The sequence below is a fragment of the Megalopta genalis genome, unplaced genomic scaffold (assembly GCF_051020955.1).
Source record: "Megalopta genalis isolate 19385.01 unplaced genomic scaffold, iyMegGena1_principal scaffold0030, whole genome shotgun sequence".
Classification (NCBI taxonomy): Eukaryota; Metazoa; Arthropoda; class Insecta; order Hymenoptera; family Halictidae; genus Megalopta; species Megalopta genalis.
Genome location: NW_027476099.1, coordinates 507,897 through 521,027, shown reverse-complemented (window position 1 = coordinate 521,027; position 13,131 = coordinate 507,897).

Here is a 13,131-nt window from a genome sequence, read left to right as displayed (position 1 = left end):
AACAGTCTGGCCGTCCTTCAACAAGTCGTTCAACACAAAACATTGAAGCAGTTCGAGAGAGTGTTGCTGAGAGTCCAGGAACATCAATTCGGCGCCGTGGTCAAGAATTGCATCTTCATGCTTACAAAGTTCAATTGACTCAAGAACTGAAGCCTACTGACCACGCACAGCGAAGAGAGTTCGTTGAATGGATTATGGAACAACAAAAAGTGGATGCTGATTTTTCGAACAAAATCGGTCGAACAAAATATTGTCGCATTTGGGGTTCAGAAAATCCACAAGTGATTGTTGAGAAACAAATGCATCCACAACGTGTCACTGTTTGGTGCGGATTTTGGGTTGGAGGCATCATCGGACCATTCTTCTTCGAAAATGCAGCTGGTCAGACAATAACGGTTAATGGTGCTCGCTATCGCGACATGATAATCCAGTTTTTTGTGCCAAAATTGCAAGACATGGATGTGGACGGCATGTGGTTTCAACAAGACGGTGCCACATGCCATACAGCCCGAGAAACAATTCAATTACTGCATGAGTCATTTCCTGGTCGTGTAATTTCCCGTTTTGGTGATCAGAATTGGCCGCCCAGATCATGCGATTTAACGCCGTTGGATCTTTTTATTTGGGGTTTTTTGAAGTCTAAGGTTTATGTCAACAAGCCCACGACCACCTACGCCTTGAAGGAGGAAATTGAGCGCTGTATCAACGAAATTCAGCCACATTTATGCAAAACAATCATGGAAAATTTCAACAAAAGAGTGCGTATGTGCCAGCAAAGTCGTGGAGGCCATTTACCCGATATGCTATTCCATACATAACCCTACACTGTATACTAAATAAATCAATAAAAAATTTACAATTTTTAATTATAAACCTGTGTTTTCTATCAAAATTATTTCTTGCGTGAATTTTGGGACACCCTTTACAATCTCCTCGCGGCAGAGTGCGCTGAGAACAAAGAAACGCAGGGGACTCCCGAAAATGTCACCACACCAAAAGGGAAGGGCAGAATGCCACCAATATATATAACAAAATCAAAGATAAAAACTATAATAGCATTGATTTCAGAAAATAAACTTAACACAGAGTCATTTATGGTAAAACAACTAGACGAAGATACTGTGAGGCTCAACGCCAGTGATGAGTCTGCTCACTTTAACCACTTGCGGTGGAAAGACGTGCCACGCACGTCAACATGCTTTTGTTACCGAAACGCCAGCGACGTGTTACGCACGACGTTGGGCTATTGTTACAGAAAGATAAATGACGTGCGTGGCATGTCCACTGTTCAATAAAATTCTTTACCGAGGCACAGTTTCTGCTTGCTCTTCATCGTGTAAAGTTATTAGTATTGACCCCAGACTGTAAAATGGAAAGTGATAGCGAAGCCAGTGATGTTATTTCTATAAATAAACGGAGAAGACAAGACAATGTAGAATCTGACAGTGATTTAGAACAAATTGTTTTTCCACGTCGGAATCGGCGTAGAATTATATCTGACGACGAGGAAGATGTTCAGAATGAGAATAGAGAAAGGAATGTTTCATCCCAGGAATGGATTTGGAAAGACGCGGAAAATATAACGCAAGTATGGGAATATTCAAGAATATCTAGAATACATATTCTTGTTGGGCAAAATGTCACAGCTTTACAAATGACAAGAGAAGTATTAGCAGAAGACTTTTGGAAAATTATTGTGACAGAAACTAATCGTTACGCCAGTCAAACACTACAAAATGAAAACCGCAAATTACGAAAATTTGAAGACATTTGGTGGGACACCAATATAGATGAAGTACATGCGTATTTTGCTTTGTGCATTTTGATGTCCCATGTCAAAAAATCTACTGTGCAGTCATATTGGTCTAAAAAAAGCGTAATCGAGACACCAATATTTCGAAAAACAATGCCCTATTGGAGATTTGCACAAATTTCACGCTTTTTGCACTTTACTGATAACGAAGTTGTAAACGATAATGACGATCGTTTATGTAAAGTGCGGAGTGTAATCGATTATTTTAATGAGAAATTTCAAAATATTTGCACTCCCGCGGAATACATTTCGTTAGATGAGTCGCTAATGAAGTACACGGGTCGGATCTTGTACAAACAGTATAATCCGTCCAAAAGAGCACGTTTTGGAGTGAAATTTTATAAGTTATGTGAATCCAAGTCGGGTTATTGCATTAAATTCAAAATCTACACTGGTCAAGATTTAGACAGAAATGCGAATGTAGGTGTCTCTGAAAGCGTCACAATGCTTATGTCCACAGTACTAACTGGTTACGGGCATACTCTATTTTTGGACAATTGGTATTCTTCGCCAAGCCTATTTCAAAAGTTACAGTCTAGAAAAATTAATGCCATAGGAACAGTGAGATGCAATAGGAAGAATATGCCTAAAGAACTCGCAGCTGCAAAACTAAAACGTTCTGACGTGATATCGCGCTCCTGTAATGGAATTTTGGTTGCAAAATGGAAAGACAAAAAAGACATATATGTAATGTCCACGAAACATACAAAAATTGAGATGGTCGAAGTGGAAAAAAAGAGGTGGAAAAATAATAATAGCCTTACAACAAAGCCTAACATCGTTTTGGAATACAATGAGGGTATGGGTGGAGTGGATCTGCAAGATAGTTATTTATCATCTTTTAAATTAATGAGAAAATACGTTAAAACTTATAAAAAAATATTTTTTTACATAGCAGATATGGCACTGCTCAATTCATATATTTTATATTGCAAAAAAATGGAAATACCAAAATGTAAAAAGTATTCTTTTTCGAAGTTTCGAATCGATGTAGCCGAACAGATTTTAGAAACAGTATGTCTTCCTGATTACCAAAGACGTGGAAGGATGTCTGCTGGAAATGCTCCGAGTCGCTTACAAGCGAAGCAATGGGGACATTTCCCAAGAAATATACCACCTACAAACGCCAAAAAAAATCCACAACGGAGGTGCGTAGTATGCGCTAAACATAAAAAACGGAGTGGAACTACATGGGAGCGTAAAACATGTCTTGTAGCGTTACACATTCCAAGTTGTTTTGAAAAGTATCACACCCTACAAGATTATTAATAAATAAATTTAGTATTGATACAGATGTAATTTTATCCTTCTGCCTCTTTATATTCTCTTCTGGAACTCACCCGCTGAACGCGCCGCGAAGTGATTCCCGCTCGATTGTTCTGGCACGCGCAACCGAGAATTTCTTTGCACCGCAAGTGGTTAAAAGCATGGAAATCCTGAAGGAAAATAACCTCCAATTCCACTCCTTCACCCCAAGCCATCTTAAAAACAAATCATTCGTCCTTAAGGGCATTCGAGGGGGCTTCAATGAAGCTGAGGTAATGGCTGCATTAGAAGAACTCAAAATCAATAACATAAGCATAACCAAAATTAACAAACTACAATTTGACCGCACAAATAGCAATAAATACCATTTTATAGTGCAAATAGACAAAAATAGCAATCATCCGGAGCTACTCAAAATCAAAAAACTGCTAAGCCAATCAATAAGATGGGAAAGGCTTAGAAAGCCTAAAATTTTCCAATGCAAAAACTGCCAAAGAGTAGGTCACGCCAGCTCTAACTGCAATATGGAGTACAGGTGCGTCAAATGCGCACAAAGCCATAAACCGGGAAAATGCAACATCGAGAAATCAGGTAATAAAAACGTGCTAAAATGTGCTAACTGCGGGGAAAATGGGCACCCGGCCTCTTACCTGGGCTGCCCATATATGTCTATAATGAACATGAAGAAGCAAGAACACGAAAACAAAAACAGAAAAGCTTTCGAAAAAACACAAAAAATTCACAGACAAATTGACCCGAGTATTTCATACGCAAACATCACAAAAAACAATAGAATTCCATACACACAACATATGGCACAACCCGAAACACACACCAGAAACGAAAGGCTCACCCCCCCACCCCCGCCCCCACCCCCCTACCCCCAAGAATGCTGACCAACAGCAACGAAAGAACACAATTTCAAGTAACGGACAACAACATAAATATAAGCCAAATACTTGATATATTCAGAAGTAGCTTAGACGAAATCAAAGAGCAACTAGTCGATTTCAATAATAAAATCACCCAAAATACACTGAGAATCGATTATTTAGCACAATGGTCAATCGAGTAATGGCTCACACAACCACCAGCAACCCAATCAAAATATCAGCGATAAATGTAAATTCACTGTGCACAATTAAAAAAAGACTAGACTTACAAAAATATATTGAAGCTTACAAACACGACATTATACTGATCTCAGAAGCGAAACTTAACAACAAACACAAACTGAAATTAAACAACTACGACATAATTAGGACAGACAGAGCTCCAAACTCGAGAGGCGGAGGTACTGCAATAGTTATAAAAAACAACATCAATTACACCATGGTCCCATACCCAAACTCAAAGAAAAATAGAATCATAGAATACACAGTGATAAAAATAATAGTAAACTAAAAAAAAACATTACTCATCTTCAGCATATACGCCCCACAATCCACAAAAAACACATTCATAATCGAGTTCGAACAACTTTACAAAGACTTTCATCTGGACAACGAAAACAGTTTCTTCATCATAGCCGGCGACATAAACGCCAGAAATACACAATGGGGTGATTCAAACACGAATGACAGGGGCAGACGATTACTACAATGGGAGGTCGACAACAGTATATCACATAAAACAACAATCTACGCAGCTGCCAACCCTACGTACACCAAAGCAAACTCTTTCCTGGATTACTGCATAACAGACAGCAGATTAGAAATACTGAACCTCAACAACAACAAAATAAGGACAAACCCATACGATAGCGATCATAATGCACTAACATTCGCAATAGAACCAACCACACTGTTCCAAGGAATAACACCAACTCCTCCTAAACCCCACTCATTCAACTATAAAAAAACTAATTGGCGAAAATTCGCCAAACGGGCCGATAAGCACCTAAAAAATAAACTACCGGGTAATAGGATTCTCGCGATAAATGAAATAGACGAAGGTATCAGCTACCTCGAACTGCTTATCACAAAAACAATTAAAGGAATAGTCCCAACAAATAAACCTAGCAATAAAAATTATTATCAAAAATACATTAGCAATAACACTAAAAAACTACACGCGGCAAAATCATGCCTAATATCAAGGTTGTATTTCATCAGGTACCAAAGCTCGAGCAAGCACAGCAGACAAGAGACGAACAGAATTAAACGGACAATAAAAATACTCAATAAAAAACTCCACATTGAAATCTCTAAAGCTGCAACCGCATACTGGGCCTCCATCATTAAAAATATAACTTCAAGAACGCCAATGAATTTTTCCCGACCATTAACAGGATATTGAGACCACAAAAACACATTAGCATCGAAAACCTCAGACTTGATATTAACAAAAACGAATTTAACAAAGAAGTAGCGAAAAGTTTACCAGACAGGACCGACAACAACGAACTTTACATTACAGATCCGATTACTAAACTCGAGATAATAGGAAAGTATCTGGAAAGAATAAATTCACCAAGATACACTAACACCAATACAACCACCAAAAGACTGGCAGACGAAACAACAGACAAATATAGCAAAATAGCAAAAAGAATGACAGATACAAAGGCAACTTTTACAACATTCACAGACGCTAACCCAGCATACAGGCCAGTACACCTGGATAAAGAAACCAATCATTTCATTTCTTGCAGTGAAGTAAGCGAAATTATCAAAAAGCTAAATAATAAGACTTCGTCAGGGCTGGACAACATCCCATCAATAGCCATCAAAAATCTACCGACAACCATCATAATAGAATACACGATACTCTTTAATAATGCAATTAACCACGCCTATTACCCAAACAGATGGAAACAAGCTAAAATCCTACCGATACTAAAAAAAGGTAAAAACCCAGAAGAGCCACAAAGCTACAGACCCATTAGTCTCACTACGAACATTTGAACACAATATTATACCAGATAACCAATTCGGATTTAAGAATAAACTTTCTACCACACACGCAATTCACAAATTAACTTCTGACCTCAACAATTACCTACACAACGGACTGACAGTGGGGGCAATATTGCTAGACCTTGAAAAAGCATTCGATTCAGTTTGGCATAATGGGCTAATTCATAAACTAGACAAATACCAATTTCCAGCAGGACTAATCCTACTAATAGCAAATATGACCAAAGGAAAAACGTTCCGCATATGGGACGGAACGAAAATGTCTACCACCACATTCAACATCTCAGAAGGCCTACAACAAGGAACAGTAACATCACTAATACTCTTCAACATTTATAATAGCGAAGTTATAAACGAATTCGGACTCAACACCGTAGACAGACTACACTCGATTGCCTACGCGGACGACTTAATAATCTACAAAGCTAACACGGACGGAGGACAAATCAAAAACTCACTACAAATGACATTAAACCACATCACTGACTACTATAAAAACTGGAACTTGAAAATTAATCCCACCAAAAGTGAGATAATATTCTTCCGCAGACCGGTAAAACAAATCAAATACTCAAACGTAGTAAAGATAGAAAAAGCAACAATCACAGCTAAAAACATTCACACTAACGAAACTGTTGAAATCCCCCCCAAAAAGCTAGTAAAATATCTAGGAGTACAACTGGATCATCTACTAAGACTGAACAAACACCACATTACGCAACTGGACAAAGCCAGAAGAACCTTCAAAGCTAACTCTAGACTTTTCTACAACAAAAATCTTTCCACCAAAGCCAAACTTATTTGCTACCAGCTATTAGTTAGACCCATATTAACGTATGCCGCACCCATATTCTGGAACACCGGGCCAACAATTATAGAAAAAATAAGAAGATTTGAAAGATCATGCTTAAGAACATGCCTCGGCCGATATAGAACAGCTGAATCAAATTACACCAAAAGAATCAGTAACATTAAAATATACACAAAAGCTGATATACCAAGAATAGACTGCTTCAACTTAAAACTCACCCGAAATTACTTCAGCAGGATTGGCCACACCAAAAATCAAATAATAATAGACACAATGAAAACGGAAGAAGAGACGACCCCCAACAAGTTAAGCTCAGGTTACATACACCCAGAGCTGTTCCTCTTCTGTGACCATAATGGAATAATCCAAGATCAACATAACTTACCCATAATCTACCATAGGAATAGACACTCCGCTAATAAGAAAATCAATCCAGACGACAACAAATACATACGAGAACAATCCAACTACTCAACAGCACTCTCTATCAAGGACAAAATGGACAGGGATAGACTAAACAAAGATTACTCCTGGCTAGCTAACGACGCCAGGCACATTGACGAACTCCGCAGAAGAACCCGTAAAAAGTGAAAAAATAGACTAAGTTCCGGAAAAACAAAGGTCATTAGTTATTATCAGTGATTGTCTTAAGACCTGTATACAATCCTTAAATAGCGCAAAATGCTTAACAGCAACATTAGTTTTAAGTTCCCTTGTAAATAGATCCTCCGAACCCTAACCCACCCATCCCAACTCCTCACCCCACACCTACTGCCTTATTTATTTATGTTTTAATTAGCCGTTTTAATTAGCAAACGCCGTTTCCGGAACAATCGAAGCGTGCGACGGAAGTCTTAGAAATAATTCACAGCGATGTCTGCGGCCCCATGCGAACGCACTCACACGCAGGTAACAGATATTTCGTCACGTTCATTGACGATTATTCTAGGTGGTGCGAAGTTCGGTTTATAAGGTCAAAGGACCAAGTATTTGATGCGTTCCGAGAATTCAAGAACTATATATAAAATCAGACCGGTCGCAAGATGAAATTCCTACAATCGGATAATGGGAAGGAGTATATAAATTCGCGGTTTGATAAATTCTTAAGCGATAACGTGATTAAACGTAGGTTATCGGTCGCATACAATCCACAGCAAAACGGGGTAGCCGAGTGGAAGAATCGGACGATAGTAGAAACGGCGAGATGTCTAATCGCGCAATCCGGTCTACCGCGATCTTATTGGGCACAAGCCGTATCGACGGCGAATCATATTCGTAATCGATGTCCGTCAAGAGCTACAGCCAGAAAATCTCCTTTTGAGAGGCTTTACGGGAAGCTGCCCGTCGTTAAACACTTTCGCGATTTCGGATGCGACGTCTATTTTCTAAATAACGATCCGAATAAAGGGAAGTTTGAACCACGTTCGCGAAAGGGGACTTTCGTCGGGTATTCCGAATGTTCGAAGGGATATCGAATATGAAATAAGGATGCAAAACGGGTAGAAATCGCGCGCGATGTAAAGTTCCTCGAAAATTTCAGCGCGAACGACATTCAAAAGTCTGCCGTAAAGAACGTTCCCTCCGAAAATATCCCGCAAAATGATTTAGGCCACGACGAACACAATAGCGAACCATTAACTTTCGATGTCGATCTGTCTTCTCAAGATTATCAAAACGATAATATTGATTATCTTCAAAGAGAAGATAATCTACGCATCCCAACTCCCGAAGCTCAAGAAGCACCGTCACAACCTGAAATCCCTGTCGAACAATTATCGACGAACGATATAATAAATTCTAGTCCTAAAAATCATGATGAAATGTTAAATAGAAAACGACGACAAAATTCAAATTTGCAAATTAAAGAAGTTTATGAACCATTAGATTTAATTTAACTTATGAAAGAGTCTAAAATAGGAAAATTTTGTAACCAATATAGTAGTCCACACAAAGTTGTAGAAATCTTGCCGAATAGAAATACTAATTGGAGGTAATCTACGTATAGTACACACTAACAAATTGAAAATTGCACATGTAAGATCTAAATTTAATTAACAAATAACGGTACAATTAACAATAATGCCACATATGTATTACGTATCAACGAATGTTCATTAGACTTTAAAATTCCAGTACCAAGACAAGGTAAATTCTCAGAAATTTCTTGGAATTCAACGAACCAATGGATGATGTCATTCTACCAAATCACGACGAACCTCGCTGAAGCCTACCACAATCAAAGCCGTTATCTGTATCCGATGAGACGACTCGACAACTTCCGTGATGGTAGCAGATAGTTGTTGAGTGTCATGAAAACATCAGAACCACATTTCGAAACGTACCAGTAGAAAAGAGCATCCTATATAGCAACGATAAAAATAGCATCTATAGAATACGATATAATAGAGAAGTAAAATTCGCCCCAGGAGTTCATTCGCATTAACTTGATTAATTATATCAAAGATAATTTATTATTTTTGATTATAGAGAAATAAGATTTTTGAATATTCTAACTATTTAAATTACTGTCCTAAATAAAATATAATGTTTTAAATAATCTATGAGGTTCACAAAATTCGAAAATGTCAAAATTACTTAAAAAATATTGTCATTCCGAAACTAGTCTCGAACGCATTTCCGAAACTCGATCAAGCCCAAATTATGCAAATAACTTCATTTCACATAGAAACAATGTTAGCGAGAAGGATTTTTTGAAATTGGAATGTTACGACCCAAAATATTGCGAGAAATCTATTGCACTGTTATGTAAACAATAAACATTTACCATTTCTGTCTTTTTTAAAAACGTTTACAAAACCTCCAATAAGAATGAAAAATTACTTTCCTGACCGAGTCTTTTCCGTACTTCAACCTAAACCAATGCAGTGTCTCACAATCAGTGATAGTACCAAATTGCAGGTTCGAAATACACAGCGTTCGTACTCAAGCACATAATATACAACGCGATTCCATTTCACAAGAATAACTGCGATAAATACTGTTCGATATAAATCATAGACCTATTTAAACCAATAACACTACTATGAAAAACCTCAGGAATAAGTTTATTAATTGCATTAACTCTGTAATACTATAAATGCTTGAGTTTGCTCGAAAAGATTCGACATACCTACTCTAGCTTACTTAATAGACAACAAGGTTATATCCTCGCAAAATTTGCTACAACTAGAAAATCTGCATTATCAATTTCATCGAATGAATGTTCCAAATTGATCATATAAACATGGATTTTTATAAATCTAGAGTATTTGATTTAATCGTGTCAGAATCGGAAGCAGACGGTAAATTGATCAACGTACTCAAGAAAGCAATATCTCTAGTGACAGTAGGATTTGAATGTAGAAATAAGTAGCAAGGCAATCAATCCTCTGAAGCTGTATTGCTTGTTATCCAAATATGGTTGCAAGTTTTTAACTAATGGAAAGCAACAGCAAATAATGACGTGTAAATAAAAATTACCGATTCAGATTTCAAGTTTGCTTCTACATGACGTTTAGTGCCATTACTGCACAATTTGATTCATAGATAATATACACGACTTCGCACAATCACTTCCGATCCTGTTCACCCCGAGAAGTAAATGTTTCAGACTGTTAACCAAATTCAGGAAAGTTCGGTATGAAAGATCCAACATCAAATCTCATATCCTTGCTCCAAAAGTACATCGAAATTCAGATCAATGTAGTCTTCCTTTTCTTGTTGATTACTTCCGCAATCGCGCCATACAAAGTCTCAAGCAGAAGAACCAGTCTTCTAGATATCTGCTGAACACTGACGTGAATCTTGACATGAAAACTGCATCACTCAATCTCCATATTGATCCAATCGGTTTTTGGTGACGATTAAAGCCGTAAATCTTCAAGCAAACAAATTCCTGCTTTCTAAATTTCCACTTGAATGTTTAGTAGGAATCGTGCAATCTTGGTATTTTTCATTATGTGATTAATATTTGTTGCCCGTTTATTGAGAATGTATCCACTGCAAGTTACATTTCTGGTTATGTATATCACACTATTTGAAATTATGGAACCAAATTTCCAAATACTTTGGAAATTGAGATTGATAGTTGTGAACATGCTTTGAAAATGGCTATATTTACCTATAATTAATACTTAGGGAAGCATCGCTCCAATATCGAAAGATATGAGATAATTAATAGCCCAGCCATAGTTTTCTTCGACTACTGAAACCAAGCTGCAGTAGTATCATTAATGCATTTCGAATAATTTGGTTTCGATGAATAACATAAGAGTGGGTGTTGCACTGCTTTTCTTCCTCTATATCATAACCACTACAGAAACTCATTTAGTTATTTCGGGCGCGTAGAGTACAAGAAATGACCTGCAAACTACCAAGAATGCACAGCTCTGCAGTAATAAAAAATGGAGTATTCTCAATCTGAATGTTCCATTTAATGCAACTCTTCATTTGTGGTGAAATTAGATGTTGGCGATTCCGTTGCTGATTCCGAATATTGGAAATTTGTCAAGCAACAACCCGACCCAACTATAAATTTTCCAATACAGATCCAGTACGCTGAAGAAAATAGTCTCGTGTGTCTAAAATCAAATCGATCAATTTTAAATCGCCAGTCGATTACCTCCTCTTTACTGGTATCACTTGGATCGATGCATAAGAATTCTAGCGCGACCATTATTTATTTTCCGTCGTTTCCCATGCAACGTTGTTCGTTAGGGCATTGCCATCGTACACTGTAACGAACATTCAGTTCTGCTTAGTTTTCAATATTCACAACGAAATAAATAGGCCCTCACACCGCGACCGTGGTTAGTTTTCATTTGTCATGAGTTAGCAGCTACTGTTACGTAGATACATATAGTTACGCTTGTAATTCTTCTCTGCTATTGTGCACGCGATTCACGTTACGCTTGTAATACTTTTGCGCTTGCAGCCTAGCTTCGCTACAACCGATTGCGCTTGCAAATTTCGATACAGCTTTGTAGCCATAAATTGATCGCTTAATCGTATCATTCATGACCTTCACGACACATCGTCACATTTCATCATTCTATTGTATATCATCTATAACCTCCTCTGTACGAATCTTATTGGTTAAAACATATTTAGCGTTATTACACCAGCGTTTTTTACCATACAGTCCACTATCCAATTCATCCTTCCAATCCTTCCTCCAATTCATCCTTCCCAACGAAAAGATACATTTGCAACATATTTGGAAATTTGAGAAGAATAATAAACTAGTAATTTTGGAAATTGTCGAACATTTAACTTATTTCTGCACTTTATGAGCCTTCCCGGGTACTACATATTTCCAAAACTTCATCCTCCGGTTACGTAAATACATACAACTGTGAGATGTAGATGGTTCATTCTATTATATAATATTTCACATAAAACATTATGATTCAGATTCTGATAATACTCTACATTGATGTTTAAACCCACGATTTAAAAAAGTGATGAAAAAAGTGATGTCAATTTTGCAGGTTGTCTTCGCTATAGTAAGCATGAAAGTAGTATAATAATACTTTACTATCCACACTTTAATTATGCATGATTCGTACTCAAGCCGCTATATGCACTATTCAGATTTGACGAGGAGATGACTATAAACAGTGCGGGCATGTTCGTCGCAAAAGTCTTCTCGTTAGCTTTAAACTATACGATAGTAGGAGTTATGAATTGTACATTAAAATTAATATAACAATTTGCGTTCAAATTTTTTCGAGCAAACTTATTATCATACATACAAATACACTGTATGTTACCGTGTTCGTTTGAACAGTTCAAACAGATATATGTATAATTCTTATAGTTCAATACTGTGCATAGTACAAACAGAATTAAGTCATATTACGAATAATTTCTTTCACGAACCATAACTGAACGCGACATCGGGACAAAAATGTGTAAATTGTACATCCGATCGAAAAAATATAAAAACTCGTCTCGATGACTACATTGTGCAACATATGTCCAAAATGATCTATTGGAAACAAAAAATACTCCATAAATACTGCAGAATTCGTTTGAATTGATAGAATTAAGAATTAACTTTCCTACCCGAGTATAATGATATAAGAAAATGATCACGTTTTCAGCTGGCATTTATGCATTACTATCCTATAAATGTAAGTTTCATAAATAACGCTAAATATTTATTAATAAAAATAAGATCAGATTAAATAAAACTAATTAAAACAAACACTATGTGGTATTACAACATAGTATAATATAAAGAGTATTTTCCCGAAACTACAGAGATTTAAATTATTATATTATCATTAAAAAGAATTTTTTCAGCTACTTTTAAAGTACAC